At 41.6% G+C, this 21549-nt stretch overlaps 1 long non-coding RNA gene across 1 annotated transcript in view; it reads right to left on the bottom strand.

The window, feature by feature from the left end:
• The window catches only part of LOC131492630 (uncharacterized), a 159650-nt gene that overhangs the window by 51638 nt on the left and 86463 nt on the right, over nucleotides 1–21549 (bottom strand). The window contains exon 3 of the long non-coding RNA XR_009252200.1: nucleotides 3885–3983. This is a non-coding gene — a long non-coding RNA (uncharacterized LOC131492630). The remainder of the gene's footprint in view (nucleotides 1–3884; nucleotides 3984–21549) is intronic.

The following is a 21549-nucleotide window of genomic DNA, read 5'->3' as shown; positions in this document are numbered from 1 at the left end:
AAGAGTCTCTGAGATAGAGCCCAAGAATCTACTTTAAGCTAGTGCCCAATTATCATGTTGAAGTTGCAGAACTGAAGATTTAAGTCTTCTTCTTCTTAACAGTTGTCATCACCCGTACAATAAACTTTTAAATACTCGGAGGCTGATAGGAAGTCTCTTCCTTTTACCTGACTCTGCTTTTCACAGGCTACCTGGGACCCTGCACTTTCATATTAGCCTCTGGCAAGACATCCTTCTTTACCTTTGTCCGTCTCCAGCTTGCGGTTAATGCTTCACTGGTAATAGAAAGTCTTCTACACATAGAATTTGCTAGAAACGTTACAGAAAAACTTTCCTGCTCGTGGAAAACAGCACCATTTATGTCCATACCAGTAAAGGGAGAGATGAATCATCTAAAGAATTTTATCCATTCAAAAACTCTGGACTGATTTGTTTGATAAACAAATAAACTTGCTTTCTTCTTCCTCAGATGAAGAGTAAAAATGACTAAGTTAAGCAGGTTATGGCATAGTACCTCACTCTGGTTTCCCTGTATAAATGGAGTTAAAACAGAACTAAATTTCAGAGTTTTCTGTTAACGAAGGAACTCACTGAAGGTGTTCTAGTTGATTAAAATTCTCATCAGTTGAGAGAAATTTTTAAAAGATCACAATTTTAAATCCCACAAAATACATTTCACATTAACACTGTATTAAAATCCAATACATGTCTTGATGATTCAGAGTATAATTCAAGCTATTTTATGCATATGAACAAGTTTTCCCATTATCATTGCATTTAAAAAATTTGTTTTGTAAACTTTCACGTAATTTGAAATCTAGACCAACACACGGGAATGAAAAACCAACAGAATTTGGACTTTTGTTCTTTTCTGACACCAACACACGAACCCTTAATACTATGTCTCAATTTCTATAACTGTAAAATGGAATTGTTGATTAGGGTGCATTTAAATTTCCTGCTAGTTTAAAACTCTAATCTCACTGCCTTTCTGTTTTGTACAGGTGCAAGTGTATACACACACACACACACACACACACACACACACACGCCCACACATGCCCGCACATGCACCCACACACCTGTACACACGTGCACACACATGCACATACGCCTGCACACAGATGCACATACACACACACACATGCACATGGACACACGCCCACACATGCACACAGGTGCACGCACACCCCCGAAGACACACACACACACGTGTGTGTACACACACACACGTGTGCTCACACGCACACACACGCACCCACAAACACACGCACGTGCACACACGCCTGCGCACACACAGGCACACCCACGCATGCACAGAATTCAAACACACTAGACTGCAAAGCTCTGCACACGGAATGAAAGACATTCCCCATCAACCTCATCTGTGGATGTTACGATGCTCGCTGCCCATCAGCAATTAAGACTAAAGGTTGCTTTTCCCTCCAATGACTCTAGTCCAGTGTCAGGCTAACCTAAGAAAGAAGACCATAGAAGCCATCGAAAGGACAGGGACTTGCTTTCCAACGTGTGCCTTGCTCTCACATCCTGTGCAGTTGGGGCGAGGGGTGCACGCCGGCCACGCTTGTATGGGACTCATTACCATTTGGAATGCGGCGACCTGACTGAAGTCCTAATAACAACACAACTTGTATCGATAGTTGCAGCCACTCAGGAGCCACAGCCCCGATGCTGTGTCTCTTGTCACTGGCATGCGCCATTGTGAGCGGGGCGGCCGCACACAGCCTGTCTGCTTACTCACAATAACTCCCCCTCCCCGGGGAACACAAAGGCAGACAGCCGCTTTTCTCCTCCTTCCAGCAGACACTGCGAGGGTCTGTTACTTATTATCTTTGGAAGAAAGGACACAGGTTTGCACGGGCAACTTGAGCCTGTATCAGCTCTGAGATCAGAGAAGATGAGGTAGGTCCCTTCTACAAGACAAACTTTACTGTTGTTGTTGCTGAGAAAAGCAAGGTTCACAAACATTCAGCGACTGGACTGGCTTATTCATTTTTACTAACATCTTTATGACCATCTCTTCTGTGGCGAAAAGGAGGCTTCCCTGGAAAGAAGCTGGGGACCCACTGCATAGGAAGGGTTTAGAAAGAGAGTGAAAAAGCTTGCTTCCTGGACCCCAGGAATAGTCACAATCTGAGAGATGTCCCTTCACCTCTAACAGCACAACCTGGAGTGACATTTAGCATAACAGACTTCCTTATTTGCATCGGCCAGTTGACTTTCAAGGAGCAATCACACTATTTGTTTTTAAAGACAAGAGCACAGCATGAAGGAAGCAGTCTTGGGCTGGACTGTCAGAGAGCCGGGTTCAAATCTTGGTTCTGATGCTAGAGAACCCTATGATATTAAGCATATGGTTTAACATCCCTGCAACCTAGTTTCCTTGCCTGGAGGATAAAGACATTCATTAGATTATCTCTAAAGTCTCTAAGAGAAAATTTAGGAAATTTTGGGTCGAAAATACATTAAGCTTATTTTCCTTCTGTAGTCTGATGGATGGAGTTGTAAGTTTCTAATGTTTTAAACTAATACCGATTTACTCAGGCGAACTAGAAGCCCTTCGATTTACTTCCACTTTCCGACCAAATATCTATGCGTCTGAAGAGAAAACTTGTGTTTCAACAGGGCCACCTAGGAGCTAGAATGGAAACCAGCTGGAACACCACACTGTCAAGGACTGGCCTTGGTAAAAGTTCTGAATGTGTCTGTTCGTGATGAAAACCAAAGGGAAAACTGAAATGTTATATTTCCCTTTCAGTGGGTGGAAAGTAGTAATATAGAGAATAAAATAAAGGCACCAACCCAGAGCCTTTCTTCTTTTCTAAGCAGAGCAGCTGTGCGGACATTGTGGAGCCACGAAGGCTGAGTTCCCCAAACCCATTAGCAAAATGCTCATTTTGTCCCGAGTGACGAGCTCTCAGTGGAAGAAAGTGACGTCGAGGGGTAAATCGTGCTGAAAACACACGTACGGTCACTGATAGCCCTTGGACACGATCCCACAGCAATGATGCTTCCAAAGAACCGTCCAGAGTTTATCCCCATTGGGGCTCTGCTAATGGCATGTTTGTTGTGTGGAATCAACCCCAGCTTGCATTTATCTCTTAAATTTTTTAAACCAACATAAACATTTACCGGCATTATTATAAAAGAAGATTCAGATTCATCGTGGAGCCTAGAAGGCAAAGTGTGAGCTATCCTAGAGATGCTGAAGTCCTGGGAATACTCCTGTGCATCGAATTACAGAGCTTCTCCTAACATACCAGCCACCAGCTCACCCTCTCCTAAAAGAGACTCATCAGGACGCTGCATGCCAATATTTACACAAAGCCAACTGCTCTTTCCTCGGTGGAACAGAAATACCCTTCCTTTTCTGACACACAGCTCAGATATCATTTCTTGGAACCTACAAACACTCATCACACATCTACAGTCTAACTTTCCCATCATTTCCTACCACTCTGGTTTACTTATTCAGTCAACCGATTTAAATTTCACATTTAAATTTCATTCATCCATTTATCAGATAATTGCTGTTGACTTATTGCTAGGGATTTGGGCCTAAGTCACCCCATCCCCCCTCTTCAAATTCTAAGCTAGTTTGTTAAGGGGTACACCACTCAATGGGGAGTAAAATGTGATGTCACCTTTACTGGAGTCAAGATAGAACTGAAAAATGTGGCTTGAACACCACAAGTTAGATATCTTAATCCCTGCCCCTTAAACTCATGGAATCAGGTAGAGGCAGAGAAGCAGAATGCCAGCTCTTCACTGTGTGGGGAGGGACGGAAATGTGTCCAGGATGCTTACCCATTTATCACAATCATAGCCACCTTGCCGAAATGGACCTCCCACCAATCACCTACCCAAGACTGCATTTAGTTCTTCCTCTTCTATTCTTCCTAGATTACATTGCCTTGTGCCTTTCATTGTTTCAATTCAGCCACAAGAACTGAAGAGTCATCCTGTGAAAATATAAGAGATATTTAGAAAATAATAATAGAATTTGCACAAGTAGGCGAGAATGAGATTTACTAGCCACAGAGTTGTAACCAGGCTCACAGTTCGAAAAAAAGATCCAGAAAAATGTAGAGGGGGGAAAAAAAAGGAACAAAACTATGTTTGAAGTTACAGCTGTTTCAACTTTGTGTTATAGCTTTCTGGAAACAGGCAAAAAGTTCAAGTGTCATTAAAAAAAAAAAAAAAAAGGAAACTACTAGATTTCCTGGTAGATGAAAATAATAATTGAGAAAGTCTTTGAGTAATAGTAGAAATTGGCATTCACCCATCATTTACAACATATTTCCAATAATATGCTGAGAAGCCACCAAAGTGGCATATCAAAACCCTGTGAGAATTTAAAAAAATTTTTTATAACATTTATTTATTTTTGAGACAGAGAGAGACAGGGCATGAGTGGGGGAGGGGCAGAGAGAGAGAGGGAGACACAGAATCGGAAGCAGGCTCCAGGCTCCGAGCTGTCAGCACAGAGCCCGACGCGGGGCTGAAACTCACAGACCGGGAGATCATGACCTGAGCCAAAGTCAGACACTTAACCAACTGAGCCACCCAGGCGCCCCAATCCTCTAAGAATTTAAAAATCCCCTATTTAAGATCCTTGTTATCAAACCTATAGTTTTGCAGAGTTTTTGTTTCAAGGTGTTTTCATGTCCATTATCTCACTATGACCACAGCTGCCCAACAAGGTAGAAGGGCAGGGGTGCAAAGACTACACTATCCGCCATATTTATTCTCTTCTCCTGTCATAACAGGACCTTCCATTTTTAGCTGGACTTACTGCAGTCTAAAATGAAGACCCCATTTCCTGTATTCCTTTGAGTCAGATATGCCCAGGCACCTAAGGCCTGACCAATGTAGTGTGTACGCTTTCTGGGAAGTGTCCTTGAATGCCACGATCTAGTTATCTCCTCCCCTTTCTTCTTGCTGACTGAACAGCAAATGGGATGGCTAGTGCTCAAGCAGCCATCTTATCTTTGATCCATCATGACCTTGGGATCAAAAATCACATAAGACAGGGGCGGCTGGGTGGCTCAGGCTGGGTTGAGCGACCGACTTGGGCTCAGGTCATGATCTCACAGCTCGTGAGTTTGAGCCCCGTGTTGGGCTCTGCGCTGATAGCTCGGAGCCTGGAGCCTGCTTTGGATTCTGTGTCTCCCTCTCTCTCTACCCCTAACCCACTCGCATTCTGTCTCTGTCTCTCTCAAAAATAAATAAACATTAAAAAAAAATTAAAAATACATCATGTAAGACGGAGTCATGAGATAGAAGCAGCCTTGACTCCTGACATCATGCAGCCATCATAAAAGCTCAGAACTGCTTACTTTCTGGCCTTTTGCAGGAGAGAGACATAAACTTCTCATTTGAGCCATTTTTGCGTGCGTTTTCTGTCAGCCGAAACCAAATATAATTCCAATACAGATGGGTGGAGAGTTCAGAATCCCTACACAGGAAAAATACAATGCAGAAGATGTACGTTATGTGACACACCAATGGCACCCGACGCAGGTTCCCATAATCAACTTCATTCATATGTTTTCAGCAACATATCAGAACATTTACGTTGAATGGGATAAATAAAACTATAATAGGTTCTCATCACTTCATGACTGATTTTGCACATAAATCAGTACAGATTTGGTCAAGTTCCACCACCAAATGAATATCAAAAACCTTTTACTTTTCCGAGATTTGAGGACTTTAGTATTGTGCCAAAAGGATCATATTATCTCGTTTCTACAGGTGAGTGAGCTAAGGCGTAAGACATTGAGTAACTTGCTTCCTATTACATGGTGAGATCAAAGTTAGCGTTAAAACGTCCTGACTTCATCAAGGGTCCTTTTCATTGCATGATGCACATTTCTGTTTTTTCCCAAAGTCCTCATTCATATATTTATCCATTTAAAAAATATATGACTGAGCACAGCCCATGTGCAAAGCCCATCCTGTAGGAAGTATATCCTAGGGAGTATCTTAAGGCCATGATTCTCATCAAGGGTATGTGTATGCTGGTTGCTACAAAGTCACAGTATAAATATGAAACATACGTTCGTATAAAGACTTGCACACGCGTGTTCACAGAAGCTTTATTTATAATATCCCCAAACTGTAACCCAAATGTCTATCATTAGAATGTGTATCACTCTACTATATGGTATATCCATACAATGGAATAATACTCAGCAACAAAAAGGAATGAACTATTCATGCTCTAACATGGGTGAATCTCAAAATCATCATGTAGGGTGAAAAAGAAGAAAAGAGTACATACCGTTTGCTTTTACTTATATACAACTCTAGAAATACTGACTAATCCAAGGTGACAGAAAGTGGAACAGTGGTTGCTTGTGGGGAGAGGTGCCCAGGGGCAGAAGGGAGGGATTACGAAGGGCACATGGACATTCCTGAGTGATGGACAGATCGAGTATATCGATTGTGAGGATGGTTTCGCAAATACATACGTAAGTCAAACCATCAAACTCTACACTTAAAATGGGTGCAGTTTTCTGTTGATTATACATTAATAAATCTGTTCTAAAAGGATGGAACAGCTTCCTGGAGTATGACTTTTAAATTTTTTTTTTTAACATCTATTTTTTAGAAACAGAGAGAGGCAGAGCATGAGCAGGGGAGGGGCAGAGAGAGGGGGAGACACAGAATCCAAAGCAGGCTCCAGGCTCCGAGGCATCAGCACAGAGCCTGATGCGAAATCATGACCTGAGCCGAAGTCAGACACTTAAACCGACTGAGCCACCCAGGCACCCCAAGGGGTATGACTTTTATCAAGAGGCTCAAAAGGGAAACGCAAGGGCTTGATTAGACTTTTTAAAAATATGAAAACAACAAAAATACCTTAATATATAAAGTAAAACTGCATCCCTTCTCAAGATGAAAACGAGATGTCAAAATTGAACGCTTACAGTGGGCTAGGTCTAGGTAACCCCTTCAGATACCCCAGAATCTGGTTATTTTCACTCTTCTCTGAAGTTTGCAGAGTCTGGTGGTAAAGTCTGAAACAGTGCTTCCAAGGGGTTCACAAGGTCATACAACAGATGTAGAAAGTCCCCAACACCTCTAACATACCACTATCTCCCTGTTTCCTGTGGTTTTAGTTCAACCGGTGCATCTTCTCACATCATGGACATCTTGCCTATTTCTATTTAGGAGTGCTAGTCATTTACAATCCACGGAGTAAGCAGAGGAAGTCTCCCTCATGCTACAAGAGCTGTACAATCTTTGGACATGGGGAGAGATACCTATATTTTTGTCCCCAATATTTTTTTTCCCTAAAGGATCACAGGTCAAATGTGAGGAAACTCTTGAAATACTCAGCTGACACTGTGGAGACCATAATGAGTCCTCCTGATCCAGCTGAATAATCAGGAACATAGGGATTCATCAGGAATTTCTGATTTTAGTCAGATGTTTCATATGAAGAATGTGTAACCTTCTTGATGGGAACACTACCGTGATTCTATGAAGTCCTAAATTTTATAAAAGCAGAATTTAAAAAATTCAAATAAACTCATACTGTAACCATAGGAGCCAACTCCCCTCCAGAAGGTGGTATATATTAGTATACAAAAGAGGCTGGGGGGTGTGGGGGGGGGGGGTAGGGGGGAGTGAATGACAGAACTTTCTGACTACTCACGAGAAGGATCCTCAAATCCAAAAGGGTTTAGAAAACATCATTCAGAGGTCATTGAAAGCCACGTTAGCAGAAAAAATGATAGAATGCCTAGTCACCCCAAAACATTGAGGGTAGAGTCCAAATTAGTTCATCTCAGGGTACTTGCTTGATACGGTCTTGGAGATGTTGGTAATCTGGGAGAAATCTCTGAGAAACAGTGGAGAAAAATGGAGGAAAGTTTTCTAATCTTCTGAAAAGGGAACAGATAAATTATGGAAACTATGGAGAAGCAAGAACAATGTTTTTACCCCAGAAATACTGGAGCCAACTGCTAAATGGGGTCTGTGACCATTTTAGAAAAAATGTTATTAAAATGTAGCATATACTCATTAACAATTTCTGTCTAAAATTATCTCAGTTTCATCTCATACTAAGTAAGACAAAGATGTGTCTGGGCCATGACAGAAAGTATCTTCAATTCATTCCAATTCAACAAATAACAAATCCATCAAATGAGACAGCATCTTGTTGACAGATGAGGTGAGGACACAGGGGGGCTGTTTCTTGTACCACATGAATCCTAAGTGGGGTCTCTAGTTGTTTTCCACAAGACTGTACTTGGAGAAAGCCTCACACTTAAAAGAAAGGCAAGGTTTAGTATAAAAGTTAAAGTAAAAAAAAAAAAAAAAGTTAAAGCAAAGACAGTAATAAACTGAAGAGGATTATGGGCAGGAAGGGAAAGGTTCTGGAAACTATTTCAAAGACGACTAGCTGTAATAACTGAAAATGTTTTACATGCAAAGGAAAATATTTAGATGGAGCTTTTAAAAACTATTTGAACGTATGTTACATTGATGAAGGAAAATGCTTATGTTTTGCTCTTCCAAAGGGCATAAACAGGACCAGTAGTTGGAATTTACGATAGCACTGATTCAGGTCCGATATGAGAAAGAATTTATAACAATTGTAAATACTCAACAATTGATTTTTTTTTTGCTTCAAAATTATATCATATCCTTTGACAGTCTTTCAATATTTCAGTGTTCAAAATAAGCATGCCTTTCACAAAGGATTTCTTTAAAAAACTTTTTTTTAATGTTTATTTATTTCTGAGACAGAGAGACAGAGCATGACAGGGGAGGGTCAGAGAGAGAGGAAGACACAGAATCTGAAGCGGGATCCAGGCTCCGAGCTGTCAGCACAGAGCCCGACACGGGGCTCGAACTCACAAACCGTGAGATCATGACATGAGCTGAAGTCGGTCGCTCAACAGACTGAGCCACCCAGGCGCCCCAACAAAGGATTTCTACCTCAGAGAATTCATGCTCAAGCTTTAACACACACATTTTCTTTTTTTTTTTTTTTTAATTTTTTAAAGTTCATTTATTTATTTACAGAGACAGCACACGAGTGGGGGAGAGGCAGAGACAGGGAGAGAGAGAATCCCAAGCAGGCTCCACGCTGTCAGCAGGCTCCGCCTGACGTGGGGCTCAATCCCACGAACGGTGAGGTCATGACCTGAACTGAAATCAAGAGTCGGAGGCCTAACTGACAGAGCCACCCAGGCGCCCCGACACACATTTTCAAAGACATGTGCACCAATATACAGTTTGAAGCACTGTTTATAAAAGCCATCAAAATACGTTACTTTCAGAAATCCATACACAGGCATGGTAGGTGACAGCTGCTAAGAATAAGGGAGATCAGGCAGGCCATGTCATTATCAAGTACAATCAATTACAGAACATTATGCCAAGTTTGATCTCATTTGTGTAAAATTAAAAGGGTATTTGTATTTTACATTATGTGTTTATATATGCACAGAAAAAGTCTAACATGTGTAAGAATCATTGTGCTTTTTTTAGACAAACTGGGAACCTAGAAGAATTACTTTCTCCTTTACTACAACTTTAGAGACAGTTCCACTTTTTCAAAACCATGAATGTACATTATTTTTTAAACATGTAAACTAATTTTAAAGTCACTGCTTTTGTTATTGAAAGTCTAATCTAATTATATATATAATATATATATATATATATATCTCCTGTCATTATACCTATATTGCTATATTGTATCTGTGTTATATATAATTATTGTATCTAATATGATGATCTAATTATTAATTATTATCCACGACATTATATTTCAGAGGATCTGTTGTTTTGCCAAGAGGACCAGGATCGTCTGCAGCTTTCTAGATGTGGACTCTGACTGAACACTTAACATCTCTGAGCCAAACATTTCTTTTCTGTGATGTAAGGAGAACTGATGAAGCAGAATGAGGCTTAAATGAGACCCAACTGAGAAAGAATGATCTGTTTTACTTAATTCTCCTAACAAGAATTTATTAATGTGTATTAAGCTTAAAAAGGCTTATTAGAACAGTATACCCTGGAGACGAGAAAGAGTCATTTTAATTCTCCAAACTTCCCCCATTCAGCACCTCAAATTTGATCATTCCCTTACAGGCAAAATAAATTATTTAAATTTTCTACGTTTCTAACACTTTTCTTTATTATCTTTCTTTTAGTTTCACCAGGCAATTTCAAACCTTAATGTGACTAAACATTACACTAGAGAGATGTACACATAATATTATGCATGCTATGCTTTATGGGTAATTTAGGGACATTATTTTCTTTTTATATGCTAACTAAAAATCTATTATGAATGTGTAGGTATGTAACAGGTTTTTAATTCGCTTATAAAATATATATTATGATACAATATATATTTATCATATATTATATGTTTATATGATGTTATTATAATTCTATATGTATATATACATATATATACATATACATATGTACATCTATATGTATACATACATACATATGTATATATATGTATATGTATATATATGTATATATATTGTGTGTGTCTATGTAGAGGGTTGAATTTTAGTCTGCAAAAGATATGTCCACCCAAAACCTCAGAAGGTGACTTAATTCGGAATAAGGGTCTTTGCAATATAATTAAGGTAAGCATCTTGAAATAAGATCATTTTGGACTCGGGTGGGCCCTAAGTCCAAGGCAAGTGTCCTTATAAGAGACAAAGACAAGGGCAGAGACACAGAGACAAAGACCGTGTGAAGACAGAGCGACGCCACCACAAATCCAGGCACTGCCAGAAGCTGGAAGAGGTGAGGAACAGTCCTTCCCTCTGCACGTCTGGGAAAGCACAGTCCCGCTTCACCCTGACACCTTGATTTCAGACTTCCGGCTTCCAGAACTGTGAGAGAAAAGGCGTCTGCTGCTTTAAGTCCCAGGTCTGTGCTCATCTGTTAGGACACGCCTAGGAAACTGATACGATATATATGCACACTGGCCATAACACTGTTATTCTAACTGGATCATTTTGGAGAATAAAAGGGGGGCACAATCATTGATGATTTTAGGACAGTAGGGTTAAATAGAGGTGCCTGTGACAAGCTGGGTCACATGCTCATTTACCGCAGGGAACATGAGACTGCACTAGAATGTGTGTAAAGTGTTCACAGAGCATCTGCGACACAACATGTCCTCGGTAAACGTAACTCTTAGGGTAACTACGCTCTATGTAGTTCTGGTATACAAGGGGCTGACGTCCTAGAAGTGTGGACTATCTGACCAGGCTTATAGGCTGGAGGCTGGGCAGAGGAGAGACAGGAAAAGAGAGACGGAGGGGGGTGATTGGCTTCTTCACCCCAACAGCCAGGCGAGTGTCAAGAATCCCAACGACTACAGCTGTTCCCGGCTCTCGTGAGTCCCCTGATACCTCTTGCACACTGAGTGTGCAATGCAGCGACTGTCTCACTCCCTCCTTAGGGCTGAAGTTCAAATCCTACCCCGGCTGCGTGATGTGGAAAGTGTGTCCCAGGCCACTGCTGAGTTGTAAAAGGTATTATCACTATTGACTTGAAACAGTAGATGGGAGCATGCCAGGAGGTGTGAGGCCAGATTCCTGGGAGGAATCATTCTCACCCAACCATCTGACTAGAACACCTCGGTCTGAGAACTGAACGGGAGGACCTTGGCTGACCAGCTTCTTTATTTTATAGTTGAAGAAACGGGAGACCCAGCAGCATTACACCTGCCAGGTAAAACAGTATCCGGGACAGTCGTAATAATTATTTATTTTTCGTGTCAAAATATCGGGGTGGATTTTGAACCTGTTTTTGGCTTATCCACCTGGAGTGTGAGAAATCAAGGTAGCATAATGGAGGTATTTCATCTTTGCTTTTCTCAAAATAGTTCATAAGTAATACAGAAGTACCTGTCCTTGTTGCCTTCAAGATATCAAATTATTAATCTAGAACAAGAAATCTGTGTTCCAGGGACCTGCGCACATCTGACCGCAGAGAGCGAATGGCCTGCTGTAATTTCTGACTTTAGGAAAAGATATCAGAAATGTGTTTTTTTAAATATTAAGAAACTTATTTTGTGCTTACCCTATGCCAGTTATGTCCAAAGCAGTTTCCATACATTATCTCATTATAGCCCCGTAACGTAGATATGATGCCTCCATTTCACAGATGAGGAAACTAAAGCTCGAGGACAGGACACAGTTTGCCCTGGAGCCCACATTCAACCACTGTGCTATCCCAGAGTGCTGGACTAGAAGTTCAAGAGGGTCTGAGTCACAAACGTGAAGAACGACAGGTAAGACTCCTCGTTTTTCTAAGTATCTGCCAGACAACAATATTGCTAAAATATTTTCCATTTCTAAAACCTAAGAATCCAGAATTCGTAATAACTAGGGTCGATATATTTGAATATTTCTATAATTAATGAATATCTACTTAATACAGCAGAGTCAAGAAGGGTGAGACTCTGTGGAATGTGCTGAAGATCTAACCCACTTTTTAGATTATTTCTTCACAGGACAACTGACTCTTATGCTCATTACAAATCACTCACTTCAAAGGGAAGATAATTAAGGTCTCACACTATATGCCAGTCGGTCTGGAGACCAATGGAAAAATGAGAATTGAGAACCACTATTTATTTCAGCCCTTTTTATTGGTCACAAATTAATTTATTTTCCTGGGTGGAGTGGGAAAGATGGGTGAAAACACATGTTTTTCTAATACAATTCAGTCTCTTGGCAAGAAGTTATTGTGTGTGTCAGCTTGCATTACATAAACCTCCCCAAGATGTTTGCTGTCCTACACACAGGACCACTGCGGCCGTTCCAAGCAATAGTTCCATTCTATTATCTACCTCTGCTTCCAGGAGAATTAGAGGTGATGGTTTGTCCCCTCCTCCTCCCCTCCTCCACTTTCTAAAACCCATAGAGTGGAACTGCTAAAATAGAAATCACAACTTAAAATGTTTACTTATCTTGAGAGAGTGGGGGAGGGTCAGAGAGAGAGAAAGAGAGAGCATCCCAAGCTGACGGCACACTGTCGGGGCTAGAGTGAGATGCGGGGCTCGATCCCACGACTCTGGGGTCATGACCTGAGCTGAAATCAAGAGGCAGACGTTTAACCGACTGAGCCACCCAGGTGCTCCAAAACTTAACATGTTCTTAAATCAACCAGAAGCAAATACCTAGGCTAACGTAAGCACTGTGAGCGTTATATTTAGCTCTGAACATCTACTTATCTGGATGAAATAAGAAGCATAACATCTGATATAAAAAAAATATACACATTAGTCAAGTGGTAAGAAGTAAGCAACCCACCCCTGGGTCATTTTGCACGAGACATTTGTACAACGTAATATACTAGCACCTTTAAAATATCATTAACGATGAACTTGTAACTAACGCATTGTCTACGTTACTATTTCTTACAGTGCACGCATGAATAACTGTCACAACGTTCTTTGACTGCTTTATAGGAAAAAAAATACAGCATTGGGGTTTAAAGAGCTCTTTGCTGGGGCACCTGAGTGGTTCAGTTGGTTAGGCGTCCAACTTCAGCTCAGGTCATGATCTCACGGCTCATGAGTTCAAGCCCCACGTTGGGCTCTGTGCTGACAGCTCGGAGCCTGGATCCCACTTGGGATCTATGTCTCCCTCTCTCTCTGCCCCTAACCCACTCGCATTCTGTCTCTGTCTCTCTCAAGAAGTAGAAAAACAGTAAAAAAAAATTAAAGAGCTCTTTGCTAACATACGCTTAGGAGGATGAAGTCATAGAGATGTGAAGGTACTTTGAAAATAACAGCAGCTATTTTACCATTAGAATATAATACCCAGTTTCCTTTTTCATCTCTTTCAGTCATGTAAAAAATATGAGTTCCAGGCTTTAGCTCATGACGGGAGTATGTAGCTTTTCATATTTTAATATTTTTGTGTCCAAGGCAAGGAAAGAAAAGGTTATTTTCTGCATTCATGAACCTCTACGTGTGTCTTCCCTCGGACTAGGCATAGTGACAATGAGCTACTGGATGCCAAGAAGAGGAAGAGTTAATAAGCACACACTCTGGGGCGCCCGGGTGGCTCAGTCGGTTGAGCGTCCGACTTCGGCTCAGGTCACGCTCTCGCGGTCCGTGAGTTCCAGCCCCGCGTCGGGCTGTGTGCTGACCGCTCAGAGCCTGGAGCCTGTTTCGGATTCCGTGTCTCCCTCTCTCTCTGCCCCTCCCCCGTTCATGCTGTGTCTCTCTCTGTCTCAAAAATAAATAAACATTAAAAAAAAATTTTTTTTTAAAAGCACAAATTCTTATTTGGTGACTGAATCCTCAAGGTCCTGAACTGACCACGCTTCTGGGATGATCCACGAAAATCCTCCCTGAAGACAGTGAGCTGACTCTGGAAACTATGAGTGCTGTTTTGATCAAAGGTAGTGGAATGCATTCAACAAGAACATTTCCTTTCCATTTACCAGTTCTTTGATTATGGTGTTCCTGTGTTCGAGAACATGTGAAGATTATTACAAAACACTGTGCCCACGATCTTAAGTGAAATTCCTGCCTTTATTCACTTAGCACAGATTTTTAAATTGGAACCTGTAAGCAGACAATTTTATGCATGCTTTGTTTTAATTAGGTGAATATACAAATTTAAAGGTCACATATTTGAAGGAGGTCCCATTAGGCAAGGAAATGTTTTCTGGGTGTATCAACAACATGCAACAATGATTGAGATTGATCTTAAGAGAATTTGAAAACTAATAGAGATTAATTAAATATTAAATGGTTTTCTAGATTGTTAGTCACTGTGTATTAAATGTCAACCATGAGAAGGAGACTACTGAAGCATAATTATGAGTTTCTCATGGCCTAAATATCCCTTTCTCCAGAAAGCTGTCAGTCTTATTCTCCCTCCACTATGCGTAAAACCGTTCATCAGCAGATAATGTGGGACAGGGAGCGACAGAAAGAAATGGTGGCAGAGGCAGACCCCCCAAAAAGTGGCCTCAGTGTGAGACCCCTGTGTTGAGAGAGAGAGAGAGAACGCACAAGCGAGCTCAAGTCAGGGAGGGGCAGAGAGAGAGGGAGACACAGAATCCAAAGCAGGCTCCAGGCTCTGAGCGGTCAGCACAGAGCCCAATGCGGGGCTTGAACTGATGAACCACGAGATCATGACCTGAGCCGAAGTCAGACGCTTAACATATTGAGCCACCCAGGCACACACCCCCCCATGTGTCATATCTAAAAGCAGGGCACCATAAACTAATGCAAGACTGCCCAAACTCTTGTCAAAATAAAGTTAAATTGGAATGCAGTTAAACTGTCTTGCTTATTTTTGTTCATACACTTAAATTCAATTTAATGTTTTCAGTATGTTCCCTCTGTACTATATTACTAAGCTATTTACAAGTTGAAACAATGTCAGTGTCTTGGAACCTAACACACTACCTTGTAAGTAATAAGAACTGTAGGAAAAACAACCACAACAGCTAACATGTACTGAAAATGTTGCATGTATTAGGCCCCGTTTAAGCAATCTGATGTAAAATAGCTCATTTAATAGCCATAATTACACAGTGAGGCAAGTATAACTAGTATACCCATTTTACAGATGAAATAAAAAACCACTGAGGCACAGAGCAGCCGGGATCTGGACACAGCAGCCTAGCTTCAAAGCCTATGCTCTTAGGTAATCATGTATAACAATATAACCCAAGCAAAATATAAATTGTTTAGATGCTCATGTTACCTGTCAAATTCACATCCCAAATGTGGGCAACTTCCATTACTTGTATCAGTAGTAATGGATTCATTCACCATGTACCACGGGCTAGGCATTGGCTATGTAGTTCATATAAGCAGTCTCCCCGTTTGACATTCAGAGCAACTCAGGATGTTTAAATTATTCAATTAAAGTCACACAGCCTGTGAACTGAATACATAAGCATTCAAATATGGCCACTTCTGCCTTTCCAATCCTGTCTCCCCTGGTGGATAATCACAAAGTAACCACCACTGGTGGCATCATTACTGGTAAGTAACCTGGTAACTGGTAACAGGTAAGCGATCACTGGAGACAGAGAACTTCGAAGTTAATAATATTTAATGCCCGTTTTAGCATCTGGTTATTGCAATCCCTTTTTAATAACTGAAAAGGACAGTTACTCTTACCTAATCCAAATCCCTCCAGATCACTGCCAACTGACTTTAGCCAAACTTCAAAAATGCTTCGTGCAGAAAGGAAAACTTCCAATGGGAAAGAGAAGACCATTTCGTATTTTACCGAGTTGACAGCTTTAAGCTCAAAAGTAAAATAAAAATTAGTCTTGGAACAGGATCAGAAAAGGGGATGATCAGTACTCGGCCTGGCTTGTGGATTTCTGTTAACCCCAGCCAGACAGGACACGTGTAAACACTTGTCAGCTCTGTGGCCAACATTGCTACTTTGTGGAGATTTAAAATCGTCTCTTCCTATTACTTTATTTTCTGTAGACTGTTTCTGACACCAGGTGGCGATAGAGAGTCATGAGTGCTGCCCATTTTTCTAGGCTCTAGGGTTCAAACTAAAAGTACATTTTTTTTAAACTACAGTATCACAAAACTATTGAGTTGTTTCTCTCTCTCTCTCTCTCTCTCTCTCTCTCTCACACACACACACACACACACACACACGCAAATGCATCAATCAAGTCCCTCTCCAGGAAAAAAAAAAAAAAGAAACAGTAAACATAAAATCTGCTTACAAGTTTTCTAACCAAAATTTTACCAGAACCATTACTAAGCACCACTACCATTTTCAGACAAGGCAGTCGTGATCTTCTACATGCGTGTTTCTCCAACCCTGTCTACACATTAGAAACCTTGAGAGCTTTAGCAATGTCCAGATCGCACCCCAGAATTTCCTAGGCTGAGGCCGAGGCATCCATACTTAAACAAAAACAACAAACCAACCTCCCAGATAACTCTCATGTACAAGCAGGGTTGAGGCGTGCAGCCAGAGACAGAGAGGTGGTTCTTAACGGGGGGTTGCAGATTTCTGGATGGGGTTATCACTGAGAACTGCATCTGGTTCTCAATGTAGTAGGTTTCCAGTAACAAATCAGGTTCTAGAGAACTGATTTATGATGACACAGTCATAACATTAGCACTTAGAAAGTAGAAAGTCAAGGGGCACCTGGGGGGTTCAGTCAGTTGAGTGTCTGGCTTCGGCTCAGGTCATGATCTCACTGTTCGTGAGTTTGAGCCCCTCATGGCTCTCTGCTGACAGCTCGGAGCCTGGAGCCTGCTTTGGGTTCTGTGTCCCCCTTCTCTCTGCCCCTCCTGTGCCCATTCTCTCTCTCTCTCTCTCTCTCTCTCTCAAAAGTAAATAAATATCAAAAAAAATTAAAATAGAAAGTCAATACAGTAACTTACTTTGAGGAAAGAAAGTCCTATATGGGCCACCATCCAGGCTAATTCTATTAGCCAAACAGACCTTCCCAAAGTAGATAGCCATTCAGTCATTCACAACTCAGAAGCAACAAAAACACTGAGAAAACCAAATCCAGATCTAAACTCAGATAATTTGTTGCATGTAGAAACCCAAGGAAGGACAATAAATAATCTTCAGGGACAATGGTGCCAACCTAAGTATGATGGTCTGAGGGATCTGTCTTTGTTAAAAGGGTTGGTTTTATAGACCGAAATAGCTCTGTCCATCAGTCAAGCCCCCTCTTCCTGGATATGGCCAAAGAACACTAATATTTTTGGACTCTCACTCATTGTTTTCATTTCATAATCACAGACCCACCTGTGACAGGCAGGCTGCAGATGATGAAGGGGTTTGTTCCATTTTCCAAACAAATCAAACCAACACAATGCATGACGTGCAATCGGGACACCTCGGGGTTGTCAGTACCTCAGCAATTACGCAGTAGGCAGAGCAAACGCAGGGCCAGGAAAATGTGGACGACACTAAGCAGGCTTGGTGAAGGCAGCGGGAAGGCCCCTAGCAAAGTGTCTCAGGAACTGCAACAGAATTAAACATGGCTCAGGTACCAGAACCGTAAAACGAGGGTTTATGATAGGAGTCGCAAAACCTGGTTACAAAGAGCCAGGCCAGATCCAGAAGTCTATCGGTGCACGGTGCTGCCTCATTCTGGAGGGTTCGGAGAGCGTGGGCCGGGCTGCGAGGCAGGTTCTCTGCTGTGTCAGGAACACTGTTTCTGGAATCAGACTACTGTGAACTGACCTCAGCTCTGCCCCCTCCAACCCGTGCGTTTCGAAGCACATTTCTTTCAACATCTGAGTACCTGTTTCCTCATCTAGAAAACGGAGGATGTAATTATTCCTCTCTCACAGGGCCATTGGGAGAATTGTAGAAGATAGTCCGGACAGATGACCATGGTTTCGAAGTGTTTTCCCTGCGTCAGCAGCGTCGGCCCCACTGGGAGCCCCAAACTTTCCAGCCCCACTGCAGACCCGCTGAATCAGAACTGAAGCTGGAGCCCAGGAACTCGTGTGTGTTCTAAACAAGCCCTCTGGGTTTTTCTGATGCATACTAACGTTTCTGTAGAAGATCAAACAGCCTGGGAAACTGGAAGCAAAGAGAATCTCTGTTCTAATTACGGGGAGAAGGTAGGAAATGCTAGAGTAGCTGGGGCATAGGGCTGGGACATGGGACCTGGGGGCACAGGGCTCTCCAGGCACACCAGCCCCCAGGTCTGCTTAGCAGCAAAGCCATGCAAGAAAAAGGAGACAGCAAATCGGATCCTAGCTCTTGGAAATGAGTAACCTGCACCTAAGTCTGGGGAACGCACTTCGTTCCTAACCTGACAGATTCCAAGCTGCTGACCCATCATCCAATCAGCTACAGTTTGCAGAGTGGGCATCCCATGATAGAAACATATACCCCTAACTGAGTATCCTTCAGGAAAAAACTGGACATAATAATTTCCCAGGTAAGGAGGCCCTGCTGGGAAGAAATCCTACCTGTATTTACTTCAGTCTTTCTATGCTTCTGTTTTCCTAAGTTACATAGAATTAGTTTCTTCTCAAAACATCAGTATCGGGGCACCTGGGTGGCTCAGTCGGTTAAGCATCCGGCTTCAGCTCAGGTCATGATCTCACACTCCGTGGGTTCGAGCCCCACGTCGGGCTCTGTGCTGACAGCTCAGAGCCTGAAGCCTGCTTCAGATTCTGTGTCTCCCCCTCTCTCTGCCCCTCCCCTGCTCATGCTCTGTCTCTGTCTCAAAAAAAAAAAAAAAAAAAAATTAAAAAAAAAAAACCCATCAGTATCATCCTTCTGCCCCCCGCAAAGGTCTATTTTTCCCCGCTCATTGTCCTCTTAAAACATAACTTGGTGCCCCAAATAGTAAGTCCTTAGAATGTACTGATCCCATCTCCATTCCATCACTCCCTATCCACTGGTTGACAGTATTAATTACGTTTTCTCTGGCTGTTCTGCTTCCCTGATTATGTTATAAGGCCCTTGAAGCCCCACAATCTGTCAGTCTCTTATAGGACAATTACAGGACTCTAAACTGAATTCAGGTGAAAAAAAATTGTCCAAGAAAGCTATTGTAAATGATGATCTATACAAACTTTAACCTTGTACAAATAAAAACATATTTTTTTTAGACATCAGGTCACCATAATTAGCTCAGTTTTAACTGAACCACTGAACATTTTGTATTTTTATTCCTGCCAGTTGACTCTAAAATAGTTTCTCAAAGAAGTGACTAGCATACATTGGTACACACCTACACATTACCCAAACACGTCTGAGGTTTAAGTTTAATGTGTGAATCCGTGCTATCCTCCTCATTTCAGACGAATGCTGTAGCTGATAAAAATGTCTAAAACTGACATATATTCTGGAACTATAGATAACGTACACAATTCAAAAAAATCCATCCTACAGGGCGATGGATTACGCATACGAAGCATATCACCTTTTTTGAACTTCGGTATAATCTATCACCTCTGAAAGTGAGTATTTTTACAACAGGCTTGCTAGAAAATGCATGCATTTGCCAGCTTAATTATTAACACATTCCTGCCCTCTTCCCTTGGCGTCAGATCTGCTGAGTGCCAGAACACTGCATTCTGTTTATTAGAGTCACTTGCTAAAGTCGATACAGTTGCAGAGCACAGAGAGGGAAAACCTCTGTAAAGTCCTTTCAAACTTTGCCAGAAGCAAGTAAGCCGGGAACTTTGGGATCACACCTCAAAAAAATAAAGAATTGTAACTTTATCACCCCTCCCCCGCCCCAAAGCAGATTGAAATAGCAAGATTTGGTGGAAAAAAGCCAAACTAACTCAGGCACATGGTCTTTCTATAGATATACTGGTAACTGAACTAGGACCAGATAGCTGATAATGGGGATTCCCATATATGTACATACGTATATATATATAAATTTTAATTAATCAGGTCTCTGTAGGTTTCAGGTTAAAACATCATCCTACTTATTATCTTCTTTTAAAGATAATTTCATTCAGGGGCCCCTGGGTGGCTCAGTCAGTTAAGCATCTGACTTCAGCTCAGGTCATGATCTCACGGTCTGTGAGTTTGAAAAGCCCGCACTGGGCTCTGTGCTGACAGCTCAGAACCTGGAGCCTGCTTCAGATTCTGTGTCTCCCTCTCTCTCTGCCCCTCCCGTGATCGTGCTCTGTCTCTCTCTCTCTCAAAAATAAATAAATAAACATTAAAAAATAAAAGAATAGCTTCATACACTTTAGCCCTCAATGTCAAACAACAAAAATCAAACAACCAAAGATATTTATCATAAGAGATATTTTTCTTGTAACTAACCTGTATCACCCTGCTGAGTAGTCAGCTCACACCGTTTTGTTCTTTCACAGCATTATACACACACACACACACACACACACACACACACACACACCAGCTCCTTTAAAAAACTTCCTTGATTTCCTCGATTTAGTTGGCTTGTGAGAATTTTTTTTTACATTTATACTTTTCAGGATCTTTCAAATTTTCTACAATAGTCATATAGCAATATAGAAAATATCTTAAATATTTTTAATTGTTCTCATGCTTTTTCTGCAAGTTGATTCTGCCCTAATTTTTTTTTTTTTTTGAGATTTTATTTTTTAAGTAACCTCTACACCCAAGGTGGGGCTCAAACCTACAACCCAGAGAGGAAGACCTGCGCACTCCACGGACCAAGCCAGCCAGGCGCCCCTCAACCTCAAGTCTTTCTTATCAGACTCAGTGTCCAACCTTATTCATCTTCACTACTATTTTTTGAACCCTCTCCAAACTTAACACACACCTGTCCACACCTCTTGACTATACTTTTGAAACACAATCCAGTACGAGTTGACATCTCTGTAACAAGTCCGCTGTTTGACAGAAAATAGCCAGCATTGCTGTTGACTTTAGTCTAGTCGTCAGGGGTGGCACCGGGCACCTGGCTGGCTCGGCGGGTGGGGCACGACACTCTGTATCTCCAGGTTGTGAGTTTGAGCCCCAGGCTGGTGTGGAGATTACTTTAAAGGAAATCTTAAAAAAAAAAAAAAAAAAAAAAAAAAAAGAA

This window comes from Neofelis nebulosa, chromosome 13 (genome assembly GCF_028018385.1).
Source record: "Neofelis nebulosa isolate mNeoNeb1 chromosome 13, mNeoNeb1.pri, whole genome shotgun sequence".
Lineage (NCBI taxonomy): Eukaryota > Metazoa > Chordata > Mammalia > Carnivora > Felidae > Neofelis > Neofelis nebulosa.
Note: the sequence above shows the minus strand (reverse complement) of the source record. Positions and strands in the feature narration are given on the sequence as shown.